The sequence below is a fragment of the Theropithecus gelada genome, chromosome 1, assembly GCF_003255815.1.
Source record: "Theropithecus gelada isolate Dixy chromosome 1, Tgel_1.0, whole genome shotgun sequence".
Taxonomy (NCBI): Eukaryota; Metazoa; Chordata; class Mammalia; order Primates; family Cercopithecidae; genus Theropithecus; species Theropithecus gelada.
In genome coordinates, this window is record NC_037668.1 from 166,689,040 (window position 1) to 166,702,530 (window position 13,491).

General features: G+C 32.8%; 1 long non-coding RNA gene across 1 annotated transcript in view; it reads right to left on the minus strand.

The window, feature by feature from the left end:
• Window positions 1-902: 902 nt before the first annotated feature.
• Window positions 903-13,491, minus strand: part of LOC112614227 — a 57,044-nt gene continuing 44,455 nt past the window's right edge. Inside the window, exon 3 of the long non-coding RNA XR_003117057.1 lies at window positions 903-1,128. This is a non-coding gene — a long non-coding RNA (uncharacterized LOC112614227). The remainder of the gene's footprint in view (window positions 1,129-13,491) is intronic.

The following is a 13,491-nucleotide window of genomic DNA, read 5'->3' on the forward strand; positions in this document are numbered from 1 at the left end:
TTATATGTTATAAATATATATAAATATATATAATATATATTTTATAAAAAATATATAAAAATTTATATATAAAAATATATATTTAAAAACGTATATATATATATTTTTCCCCGAGACGGAGTTTAACTCTGTCGCCAGGCTGGAGTTCAGTGGCACAATCTCGGCTCACTGCAACCTCCACCTCTCAGGTTCAAGAGATTCTCCCGCCTCAGCCTTCCGAGTAACTGGGATTACAGGCATGCACACCACGCCCAGCTAGTTTTTTTATTTTTAATAGAGATGGGGTTTCATCTTGTTGGCTAGGATGGTCTCAATCCTGTGATCTGCCCACCTCAGCTTCCCAAAGTGCTGGGATTACAGGTGTGAACCACTGTGCCAGGCCTATATTTTTTAATCCACTATGACAATATCTGTCTTTCAACTGAATGTAAATGCATCTAATGTAATTATTAAAATGTTTGAATTTAAATCTCTTATCTTCCTGATTGGTATCAATTTGTCCCATCTCTCTCTCTCTTTCTCTTTTTTTTGCTATCTTCAAGAGAACAATTGGAAATAATGTAATAGTTTTTTTATTATTCAATTTTATCACCACTATTTATTTGTTTTACATCTTTTTTTTGTAATTGCTCTAATATTTACTTTCTACATCTTTAAGTTATCACAGTCTACAATCAAATAATAATACTGTACTTCACATACATTTCTAGGAATCTTACAACAGTCTTTTGCTACTCCTTTTCTCCATGTTGTAAACTCCTCAATACGTTGTTACTAGTTTTGCTTTAAAAAGTCAATTACTCCTTAATGTTTTTAAAACTAAGAAAAATAAACTTCTTTTATACTTATCTACATTTTTGTAATATCAAATGTCCTCAATTCCTTTGTGGAAATCTACATTTCCAATTGATATCATGTTCCTTCATTTAACCATTTATTGTAGTTTTAATTTGCTACCAGCAAAGTCTCTTGGTTTTTTAATATAAAAAATGTCTTTGTTTGTTTGTTTGTTTTGGTCCTCAGTTTTGAAAGATTTTTATTTTGCTGAGTACAAAACTCCATGTTGATAGAAGTGGAGGAAGAATCATGTAGGATACGATGACCAGAGAATCCTGCCAGTAATCAACACTGTGGAGAAATAGAAAGGGTGAACAAAGATAACAGGATTTGTCAATTAAAACAACATTCATGCTCCACAGGACATTGGCTTTGTATTCTTCAGAATTAAGGAGAAAATATAGACAGTAGCTGTAGCTTATTTTTGCAAGAAGATCGGTATTAAAATTAGGAGGCAGAATAATAGAGGGGAGGGATGGGATGGGATGGGATGGGATGGGATGGGATGGAATTTAAACATGCACACACAAAACAAGGGCTAGTTGATAGAGCAAGTTTCAGAATCAAGTAGAGAGAATTGAATTTTTTAGTATGAGTTTTCTTTTGCTGTGTAACAAATTCTCACAGATGTAGCAAGTAAAAAAATCATTGCCCATTTATTGGCACACCATTCTATACGTCAGAAGTCTGGAATAATGTGGTGGGGCTCCTTGCTCAGAGTATCACAAAGCTGAAATCAAGATTTCGCTGGACTGACTTCTTGTCTTCACGATCTAGGGCACAATCAGCCCACAGGCCCATTCCTGTTCTTGTCTGAATTCAATTCCTTCCGAGTGATGTCCTCATTTCCTCATTGGTAGTTAGCCAGGGCCTGGTCCAGGCTCCAAGAGATTACTGCACTTGTGGCCATGTGTCCTCCTCCATCTTTAAGCAAGCAATGGTGCTTTGAATCTATGAAATGCTCTTTTGCAGCCATCTGGAGGAACCTCTCTGCTCTTAAATTAGTTATGTGATCAGGTCAGGCCCACAAGGATAATCTTAAGGTCAATTGATTAAAGCCTAAGGCTTTTAATTATATCAGCAAAACCCTTTCACAGAGATACCTAGATTAGTGTTTGATTGAATAACTGAGAGAAAATGTGTGTACACCAGGGACCAGGAATCCTGGGATTTCAGGGGATGGTGTATTTGAACTCTGCCTGCTACACAGTACAAAAGGACCTGAACTAGTTAAAAATAGAGAGAGGGAGAAAGGTATTTCTTTCTCTACTTTATATGAGCTAAAATATGTGATATTTTATTGCATATAGAATAATGAAACATTAGGGATACCTTTATGAATAAAAGGATGAAAGTTGATAAATTTAAACCACATGGAAAAATTAGCTGAATATTAGAAAGACAGGGGTAAAATTGATACTTTGAGTAGGTAATCAACATAAGTTAGCATAGGAGTCCAGACTTCTCTGAAGACCTTTTGGAACCTGGCAAGGATGTAGCTATGAAGAAATGAGAGATTTACAATAGAGAACATTCAAGCAATTAAGGGATCCTTAGCTGTCAGAGAAGTTATAATGAATGGCTGAATATGTAGTTTAGAGTGATAAGTTGGTCAAGAGAAGACAGAAAAGCTCTGAGGTACAGGAAACTGTAGGGTTCTAAATACGAAATATTACAAATCATAATGGAGAGAAAATAGTTAAGTTCAGATATTAGAAAGCGATACACGATAAAAAGCTATAATGCTGATCTTGAATTTAGATCTAGAATTAAAACATTAAAAATACGTTTCATCAGATGACACAAGTTGATTGTAATGACAAAATGTGATTATATGATGATGTGTGGCTAGAGATAAAGAACATTATAATATAATAATGGACGTAATACATACTATAACATAATAATGTACGTGACTGAGGAATTCTGAAGCCAGGTGTATTAGTCAGGGTTCTCTGGAGGGACAGAACTAATATATTTCCTACTGTATATATATATATTGGAGGAGCTGAGGAGCAAGGAGAGCCAGTCTGAGTCCCAAAACTGAAGAACTTGGAGTCCGATGTTTGAAGGCAGGAAACATCCAGCATGGGAAAAAGATGTAGGCTCGTTTTTCTGCCTGCTTTATATTCTAGCTGCACTGGCAGCTGATTAGATGGTGCCCACCCAGATTTTGGGTGGGTCTGCCTTTCCCAGCCCACTGACTCAAATGTTAATCTCTTTTGGCAACACCTTTACAGACACACCCAGGATCAATATATTTCATCCTTCAATCCAATCAAGTTGACACTCAGTATTAACCATCACACCAGGATAATAGCTTTTATTTTTTTACATTTTTAAAATGTGGTTTTGTTTTCATCTTTATCCTCCTTGTATATGCACATGCAAAGCTATTTTTCTTATAACAAAATAGAGAATTCATTGTGCCCTCTCTCTCTAATTTGCCTGTCTATAGACGCAACTCTTTTCAGCTTTTCAGCTGGTTTTTTTTTTTTTTTTGGCATTTACTTCCATACTTCAGATATCAGAATTATATTGTTATGTCTTGACTTTTTGTTCAATTCTTAAGTATTCTCTACTTATTTTCTCCTATAAAGAAATGAGGTTTAGGACTCTTGTACTCTCATACACTCAGCTCTTACCATAAATGTATACCTCTTTTCTTTCTTTCTCTCTCTCTCTCTCTGCATCTCTCTCTGTCTCTCTTTCTCTCTCTCTTTCACACACACACACACTCACACTCAATCTTCCCCATATTATCAATACAGTTATAAGTTTGATTACATCAGTGTTTACACAATTATGTGTATGTAAATGCTATTCTAAGCTATTTTGTATACGAAAAGTATTTTTCCTTTCTTAATCAAATTTTTCACCCTTTATATTTGGATACTGCAATGGAATTTTTAAAAATTTTGCTGAATCCTTTTTTTTTTAAATGTCTTATTTCTCTAAGAATATCACCGAAATGCTTTTTTTATACATGTCCCAATTTCCAAAATTTCATATTTTTTCTCTGTGTATTTTGATCCTTATGTTTTTTTTTTAACTTGGAAGTTCACAAATGACTGGTGATCCTTGGGTGTCTGCTAATATTTAAAAGTAGGGCATTTAAAAGCTGCCTTGGAACATTGAGCCCCCAAATGAAACTGGTAACTGTAATTTTCACTATAGGTTATGTCACTGTCTTAAAAAAAAGGTATATTTATGTTTTTTTCTCTTGGCTAAGTAGAATCTCCATATAATGATCTTTCAATAACCTAGAGGTTATAACCTTGGCTGCTGTCATTCTGGAAGATATGTTGGGGAGAGAGCTAGGTGATCAATATTCAGTATTATAAATGTTAATTTAATTATCCTATGCTCAACAGAATACCCTACCTTCAAATATTTCCCAGATTAGAAACCTTCTATCTTTCCCACCTCCAGTCTTTTTTTGGTACAAAATAAAATAAATCCTTTGGAGCCTTGCAATGATTGAGAAGACCTGAGGTTCTAATTGTTTCTTTGTTCTATTTTAAATTGCTTTTTCACTCATTGATTTTACTGAGGAATAACAGGCATGCAATAAATCCCTTCTACTGAAAGTATACAACCCAATAAATTTTGATGGTTGTATTAGCTCATGACCACACAACTGCAATCAATATACAAAATATATCCATCACCCACAAAATATTCCTCACATCCCTTGCAGTCAATTCTTCCTTTAGTCCTTACCCCAGGCAACTACTATAGATAATTTTGAAATTTATACAAATTTATACAAATTTATTACAAATGTAATACAACTTGTAATCTTTTGTGTCTTGCTTCTTTCAGAATAATGATTTTGAGACTTATCCATGTTGTTGCATTTACAATGATTTCCTTCTTTTATTGTTGAGTAGTTTTCCATGGTATAAATGTACATCCTTTATTTTATTCATTTTACTATAAACGGACTCTTAAGGTGTTTATAATTTTTGACCATTTCGAATAAAGCTGTTGTGAACATTTGTGTATAAATCTTTTTGTGGACATATGCTTTTGTTTCCATTCCATAAATACTAATGTGTAAAATTACATTTCTAAGAAACTATCTGCTTTTCAAAATGATTGGACCATTTTATAGGTACTCCACATCCTTGTCAACACTTGTTATTATCTGTGTTTACAATTTTAGCCATCCTAATGGGTGTATGGTTTTAACAGTTGCTTAGAGTTTTCAACTACTCATCCTTGTTTTAATCCACCTTGCCCTCATTTCCATCAGAAAACTGGCACTACAAGTTTATAATTTTTAAAAAGTATTCTGTAGTATAGATAAGGTTGTTTCTTAGATTTTTGCCATAGGTTAAGAGTTCAATTTTTCCCAGATTGCTAAATCAGTTACTATCTGTTCATATGATTTCTGTCTTCCAAACTACAGTTGTGATGGTATCTACTCTACTTATGTTTGTCCTTACAAGTGTTCACATTCCAAAATCCCTTTATTTTTATTTTAGTGGGATTTTTGATGGGAATATAAGAAACAGGTTGTGTTTAATTCACCATCTTCATTCCTCTGGTATTTAACAGGTATATTTAACATTTAAAATTGTTGTCAGAGCACAGACAATGTTAGAGGTAAAACAATTAATTAGATGTTAAGATAAATACTATGCAAATAATGAAAGAAATGATGTAATACAAATAATGAGAGAAATGATGTTGTAAGATACATAAGTGTAGATTCAAAAAGGCATATATATTAAAAGGGAGTCCTTTTTAAAAATTATTATTATGTTGGCATGATAGTTTGACAGGCCTTGAGGAAAAATAAGGGGTTAACATGTCCTATTTTTCAAAGATCTGTGGTAAGTAGTAGGAGAATAAATTTACTGGAGAGAGATATAGAAAATGAAACCACCTCACTAAAATAGGAGGACTCCACTTACATTGAGGCATTTTGATTTTGTTTTAAACATTTAGTGCACTGTTGCAATAACAGCTCCTGAAGGTGTCATATTTGGTATGAAATATGCATTCAGATATTTTTGGGGATCTCATTCAAACTTTTCATGGAATAGAAAAATAAAATTTAAATAATTTGAATGATCTTGTTCGCCATTCTATGTTTTCAACGTATTATCTTGAATGAGTGACATCAAATATATATTTTGTTGTTCCATTATTCTTTGATGTGTCACATTATTTGTCAGTGTATTGCCACACTGGAATTTAAGTGTTATAGGAACCATGTTTTCTTATATAATAGAATTATTAACAAAAAAATTCAATTACTTTAACATACTGTTCAACAGAAATATTAATGAAAAAATTCAATTGCTTTAACATACTGTTCAATTAAAGGAAGAGCTATATTCCAGCGCAAAAGGAAAATAACAAATAATACATTTTTTTTCTACAACATAATCTCCTCTAAAGCATTTTGAAACATAATTCTGAACTATCATTTATCTGGAGAAGTATAACCAGAATGAAGATATCCTAGAAAAAAAATGTAATAGAGAAAAGTTTAAGAGAATTAGGATTGTTCAACTTTGAATAAACATTTAGGATGAGCGTAATAAATCTACTAGATTACTTTACTGCAAAGGTTCTTATATGAAAGCTGAGATAGATATATTCAGTGTACATACAGAAAATAAATAATCTTTTTCATAGGATGTAATATTCTGAATTGGGAGGGATGCTAATTATTGGAGCTCTTTCTAACTCTCGAAGAGCTTACTGGTTAAGCTCATAGCATTATAGTCACATTTAGAACAAAGTATCTAGTCTGCAAGCTTAATCATACAGCATAAATGACGGTCTTTGAAAGGTCAGTTAAGCTACCTGTGTTTGAGAATGGCTATTTGAAGAAAAGTACCAATAAATCAAGGAAGCAGAAATGTAAAATATATGTTACAATTTTTCTGATACTTAAACTTGCTAGCTGTCAATGTTTCGTCCTTCATATATTTTTAAATATCTCTGATTAGAAATTAAGCTAAACAAGCCTAAATTACTCATTACATTTTACATTTGATATGTGGAAAAACCTATCACAGTTTTGAAGTAACATCATATAGAAAGGGTTAAATTTTAAGCTATTTATGTACAAGGTTAATTCTTTCCAGGTATTTACTGATGTAAAGCTAGGATGATATAGCTTAATCTTACATGCAGTTAAACCACGTCACAAGCTAGAAAGATTAAAGTGCATTGGGTGGCCACTTCTTACAATGCTCTCCAAAGAAACTACTATAGATAAACCAAGCTAAAATTTTAAAATATGCACTTGATAAACAACCTAGCATTCACTTTTATCTGCTGTTTTAAAAAGGGGGGAAAAACCCTTAGTTTCTTTTTTTAACAAATGTCCAAATGCAACTGAAGAAGTTGGTAGGAACATTTTAAAGTTAATTTTTTTAACCTTTTACAGAAAGTTCAGAGTAGCAAGATGCAGTCAATATATCCAACTAAAGATTTTTAACTACTGTTAAATAATAGTTTTTGCTTGTGTGTTTTTAATGGCTTTAAATGTATTTTCCAGTGTTTAAGAAATAAATTCATAATTTAAATGATAATTATATTTATGTAAAACTAGATAGCAAAAATAATCAAGAGTGGCAAGAAATACAATAAATCAAGTCATCAGATTGACATGGTATAATGTGAAGAGTTGGGTGAGACAAAGCAGTATCTTCTTTGGGAGAAATTGTGAATGGAGCAGTTAGACATGTGGTCTTACCTAGACAATAGGTCAAATAAACTAGCTACGGTCTTCCTTGTTTGTAAAAATAATGACATACATCAGCAGTAGACCAGCAGTAAGAGTTTCCTGTTTTTCTTTCAAACTGTTACTGTTAAAAACACACCTGTAATATAGCTTGCTATTTCTGCATTCACTTGTTGTCCATTGAACTTAATACATTAAAATTTCCCAGTTATGAATAAAGGTCAAACACTCTAACATTTTCTTTCAGAAAATGATTCAGGGATTGATACATATATTTCACTGTTGGTTCTGCCCTTAGTCTATGCAGCTATCAGATTTATGTTGCTTCCATAATAGAGACCATTCTGCAACCCAAAGATCATTTACTTAATAAAATTCACATTGCTACTCACCAAATACTATAACTAGACAAGCATGCACTAAGCCACCCAGCACCCAGATGAATTAAATTTATGTTTCACTCTTTGTAAAAATTAAATCACAGCTTTTTAGTGATCTATGAAATTCTACATTTGAGAGCATTTCTGAAATACTATACCAAGGCTTGAAATATTTACATACTAAAGCATCTATTTCAACCCTAGAACAAAATGATTAACATGTTACATGGAAATAAAGAGGTAGCAATGGAAATTTATAATACAGACAGTGCCTGAAAATTTATTCTTTTTTAGACCAAATTAAGTGGTGAGCACCTATATAAATTTTTTTCTTGATTCACTGTAAGACAAAAAAAAAAACTAACTCAATTTAAGCTACTTGTTTATAGCAAGTAGGATATCTATTAAAGTGCTATTCTGAGTTTCATATAGACCCATTATCTGTATCCTGTAACATGACTACTCAGTATAAACATACCTTCAAAATGCAGTCCAAGTGTACAAAGATTATTCACCTGATCACAGCTGGAGCAGAGGTGATTACGTAATGATTTGGCTGCAAAAATAGCCAAAGGCATTTGTAAGAACACAACCAGTCAAATGCTCCTGTAAACTTTTAGAAAGACAAGAATATTGAAATTAAAATGAAAATGTCAAGCTTATGTGTTTATATACATATGTTTAAAATAATTTTATTGTCTTAATAGTTTATGCATCTGTAGTGAATTGACTTTCATTTTGTTTAAAATGTTTTTGTTTTATTGAACAAATGTTCAGAGATTTTTTTTTTAGTTGATGAAACATATAATCTTTTTGGAAATTAATTTTGAAAAATACCCTATGTGTTTCCCAGTTTTACGATCTTGAAGAAATCGTTTCACCTTAGGATTTGAGGGAAGCTTACTTTCTCATCCACTAAATGAGGAGATTGGACAGATGATTTCTAAGTCTTTCCAAATATTACATAAGCTTGGATTTGCAAAGTGCATATAACATTTAATATAAAAAGGTAGTGTTTGCTAGGAAAACTACAAACTGAATGATGATTAAGTTTCAGTTTAACAAGGACTATTCAAGGAGGCAGAAACATTGAGAAGAGTGGAATGGAGGAGATGCTGATTAAAAAATAAAGACATCACCTCATCACTTTTTCAAAACTGAAACCCTTCACCACCAAAAATATCATGAAGACTGAGATTGAAAATCTAAACATAAACTGAAACAATAGCATAGCAACAGAAGATAATATGCTATTTCAGAAAAAATGATTATTTAAAGAAAAATCAAGCCTGTAATCCCAGCACTTTGGGAGGCCGAGATGGGCGGATCACGAGGTCAGGAGATCGAGACCATCCTGGCGAACACAGTGAAACCCCGTCTCTACTAAGAAATACAAAAAATAGCCGGGCGAGATGGCGGGCGCCTGTAGTCCCAGCTACTCGGGAGGCTGAGGCCGGAGAATGGCATGAACCCGGGAGGCGGAGCTTGCAGTGAGCTGAGATCCGGCCACTGCACTCCAGCCTGGGCTACAGAGCGAGACTCCGTCTCAAAAAAAAAAAAAAAAGAAAAGAAAAATCAATATACTCTCTAGAATAGATGTATACATAATTTATCATTCTAAATACAATGGATTATAGTCTCTAGAGTATTTATAAATACAGCTATCACTCATTATAAATAAACATAAACTGCAGAAAATTGAAACTTAAAAAACTAAAAAAAGAACTAATGTGTTTTAAATCATGTGAAATCATGAAATTAAGAACTTTTAAAGAGGTAGTACATTATATGCTAGAGCATAGTACTCCTTAGTGAAATAGTCAAATATTCTAAGCCCAGTGCGTAACAGGGTAGTATCTGTAATAGATGATTGAGAGAGAGAGAAACTTCTTAAGATCAAGGAGTAGCCAGTGAAAGATGGCATGACTGTGATCCCAGGGATGGGAGAAGAGACATTTGAAATGCCAGTGTTAGAAAAGATGGTACACGTTTTAAGAAATGCTTTTAAGTGTGGCAATTTTAGCAAAGAAAACAATTGAGTTATTGTAGGAGCTACACATAGTAGAATGAGAATTATTATTTTATCATAAAATATTTAATTTTTTTTCATTATAGTTTTCAAATAGGCTTTAAGAAAATTATTTTTTCCTGTTTGGGTAGTTAGCCTTCTCCATAAAAATAATTATAGCTTTAACAAGTTCGTTGGACTAAACACACAAAAACACTTTAAAATCTGCACAAAAATAGTCTAAGTCAAATTTCTCTTAGAAATAAATTGGTTGTTTCCATGTGGAGAATTCCAGAGAGTGTGCAGCATATGGTGAACAGATTCCATAATTTTGACTGGAAGACCTTCAGTGCAATACATATTAAAGATTATAGAATTGTAATATGTACAATTTCATCAGAGTCCTTAATTTAGGTTGATTCTCACCCTCTATATCTCTCTCTCCTCCTACTGATCACCCAACCAATGGTGGATATTAGGAGGCCATGACAAGTGACATAATTTATAAACAGGCACAAGTATTTTAGTGTGACCTGACTAAAGCCATTTGCTGATAAACTACTTGGTATTGGGGAAAAGTGACTTGTGAATTACTGTTCAGGGGAAGACTCTGTTCACATACATTTAACATAGTCCACTACTATGTTAGCTTTTGCATTATTGTCTCCAAAATATGACAAAAGCATTTAGAGGAGCCCCCATCTTCAACCAATTTTCAGCGTAGTCTCCATTTTCCAAGCTTACATTGACATTACCTATTAAAATAACTTAAAGCACACATATATCTTAAAAAGCCATTTTCCCTGAGGCTGTACTATGATGATCAACAGAAATTGCTTTGCCAGGAAAGACAATTTTATCAGTGTATTTTGAGTCATTCTGCCTAACGTGAAAATTACATTGAGCAAAAAATCCACTAAAATTGTGTATTTTACATTGTTATGACAAGAACTTAAAATATTTCACCTAAAATCTTAGTGAAGTGCTTCAAAACAAATGTCATTAGATAGTTTTCTCACTTTTGGTTTTAAATAGACAGATGATTTTCTATGTAATGTTTTAATATTTAAGCTATGATGTTTACATAGATCACTAGTAAAATACCCATCAAGTACTTACTGGTTCTTTGAAGAGAGAGAGAAAAAAAAAAGGAGGACTTAGTGTTCTTTCTTTTAAGTAGTAAAGTTAAATATAGCCCCAACAGAAAGTCTGGTAACACCTAACATAAGCTAAGCTAAGGTTTTTATTTACACCCCTTTCCAAAGAACAGCAATACATCAGTCTTTTACAAGTAATCTATTTATTCATTTAAAAATATATTCTGACTACCCTCTATGTGCCTGGGATTTTTTTTTCTTATTTCAATTTCAAGCTTCTCATAAACTGTTTTAATATTCGTGCCTGTTTTACCAGGATTTAAAATTTTACTATCTTAAATATTTTTGTTATTACATTATTTATAACAAATATACTTTTATAATCTAAATGTGTAATCAAAAGAATCAGAAGACTCTGCTGCTAAAATTCAATCATTTTTCTTGTTAATCTCCTGTAATATCTCTCATAAAAGATTCTTCCTCCGTTCTGAAATCCTCACTACATACAATTCTTATTTTCATTGTAAGAAAAAATTTGCTTAGCTTCTACCTGCAATTAACTGTTCAACTTACTGCAATCTGACTTCCCCACTTTTCTACTGAAATTCCTCTTAAGGTCATCAACAGCTACCATTTTGCCAAATGCTAAGGACTTTACTCTGTCTTTATCTTCAAAGTTTCAGCAGCCTTTAACAAAGGAGATCCCGTGTCTTTTCTGAAATACTTCTCTCTGTTGGCTTTCACGATGCCAGTATCTTCTATTTCTTTCTTCCTTCACTAGCTACTCCTGCTCCTCACTTTTGCCTCTCCTCTTCTGCCCACAATCTACATGTTACAGTAGCTTAGAGTCAAGCACCAGGCCCTCTCCTCCTTTCTGGCTATGCCATTTCCTGGATGATCTCATCTAGTAGGCTGGCTAAAGCAACACTTACATCAGTAGATCTCATTCCTATTGGATCTAAGGCCTTCTGTTATATAAAATATTTTATTGCACTGCCATCTTTACTATCCCCAAATAAAATTTATAAATACTGTAAATTATTTGGAGACATGATTAGAAAGAAAGTCAATACAGCAGCCTAACTCAAAGAAAAAGGAAAAAAAGGAAATTATAATAAAATAATATGATTTAACATGTAAATTTTTAGAAATGTCTTTATTAGCAGACATACCCATAGATAATGTTTGTACCTATTTATAATGAATTTATCAGTGAGACAATCAAAGGCCATTATATACAAAAAGCAAACAAATATAAAAAAGTGCAGAGAGGTAGAAATGGGCGTAAGAATAAAATCTAGTTTAGAATGTTATAGTAAATACAATTCATTTGTTTATAGTAAGAAAATAACTACCACAGGAATAAGAAAAGTAGCCAAGATAAATTTCAGACTGTTAAAGTGGAACCAATAAGAAAGTCTGATACTCTATGAAGGAACTTTTTTCTTAGTACCAAAATAATTCCTGTGTTATTGCATGGTATGAAGTAGTGATAAAGTATCTCAAAATTTCAAACATATTTTCTCTCTTAAAATTCTACCACAAATGGAAGCCTACATTTAGTTTCTAGTACTTGAGACAGAGGACTCTACTTCAATGGGCAACCGGGAGTAGAGTATAGCTAGCAAGAGAAGCAGAAATATAAGAGGATGCAGAGAAGTTGTGTTACACCTCTGGGGACAGAACGAGACCAAAGCTGAGAAACAACAGGCAGCCCCAAAACAAATGTAACATTTCCATATTATTTTCACTATAGTCATTTCTTACCTTAGCAGTGATATATCTTTTTTTAAGTTTTATTAATGACATTCCTTAATACATATGCGCTATTTTAATTAACATTTGGTTCTGAGTCTGTTGCAAGTGATTTCATCTGTTACATCGGGGCTCCATTACAGCACTAAAACTACTGATTTTTAATAGCTGCATTACAGCACTGAAATGCTTTACCGCTAAATATATGGTTGGAAATACAATAATACATCAAGTACGAGACAGATAAACAGAGTACACAAATTTATTTCATGATTTTAAGACAATATATTTGTTTTCTTTCTCCTTCACTATCTTTTTATAAGTTATTGGGCTTCTTATGTAACTGCTTGTTGAATAAAAAAAGAATTATCATGCAATTAACTACTGCCAATTTATCTTTACAAGGCATTCAGTTGGAGAGAACATTGAAAAGTTGTGTAGGACATGGGCCAATAATTTGTTTTTCCAAATTGTCCTACACACGGCTGGTCATCTAGCATTCCCAGCCACTGACAGCCAAATGTCAACAGAAGCCCCCAAATCATTGTGACGTCTAAGTAATGCCCACATAAAATTTCCAAACATTCCATGATGGCAATACAGTGTTCACTATGAACCATAGATCTCTATGGGAATAACCTTGTGCCCAAACCAGACTCATATCCGACTGCCTACTTGACAAATACCTAGTTGTTTTCTGTGATA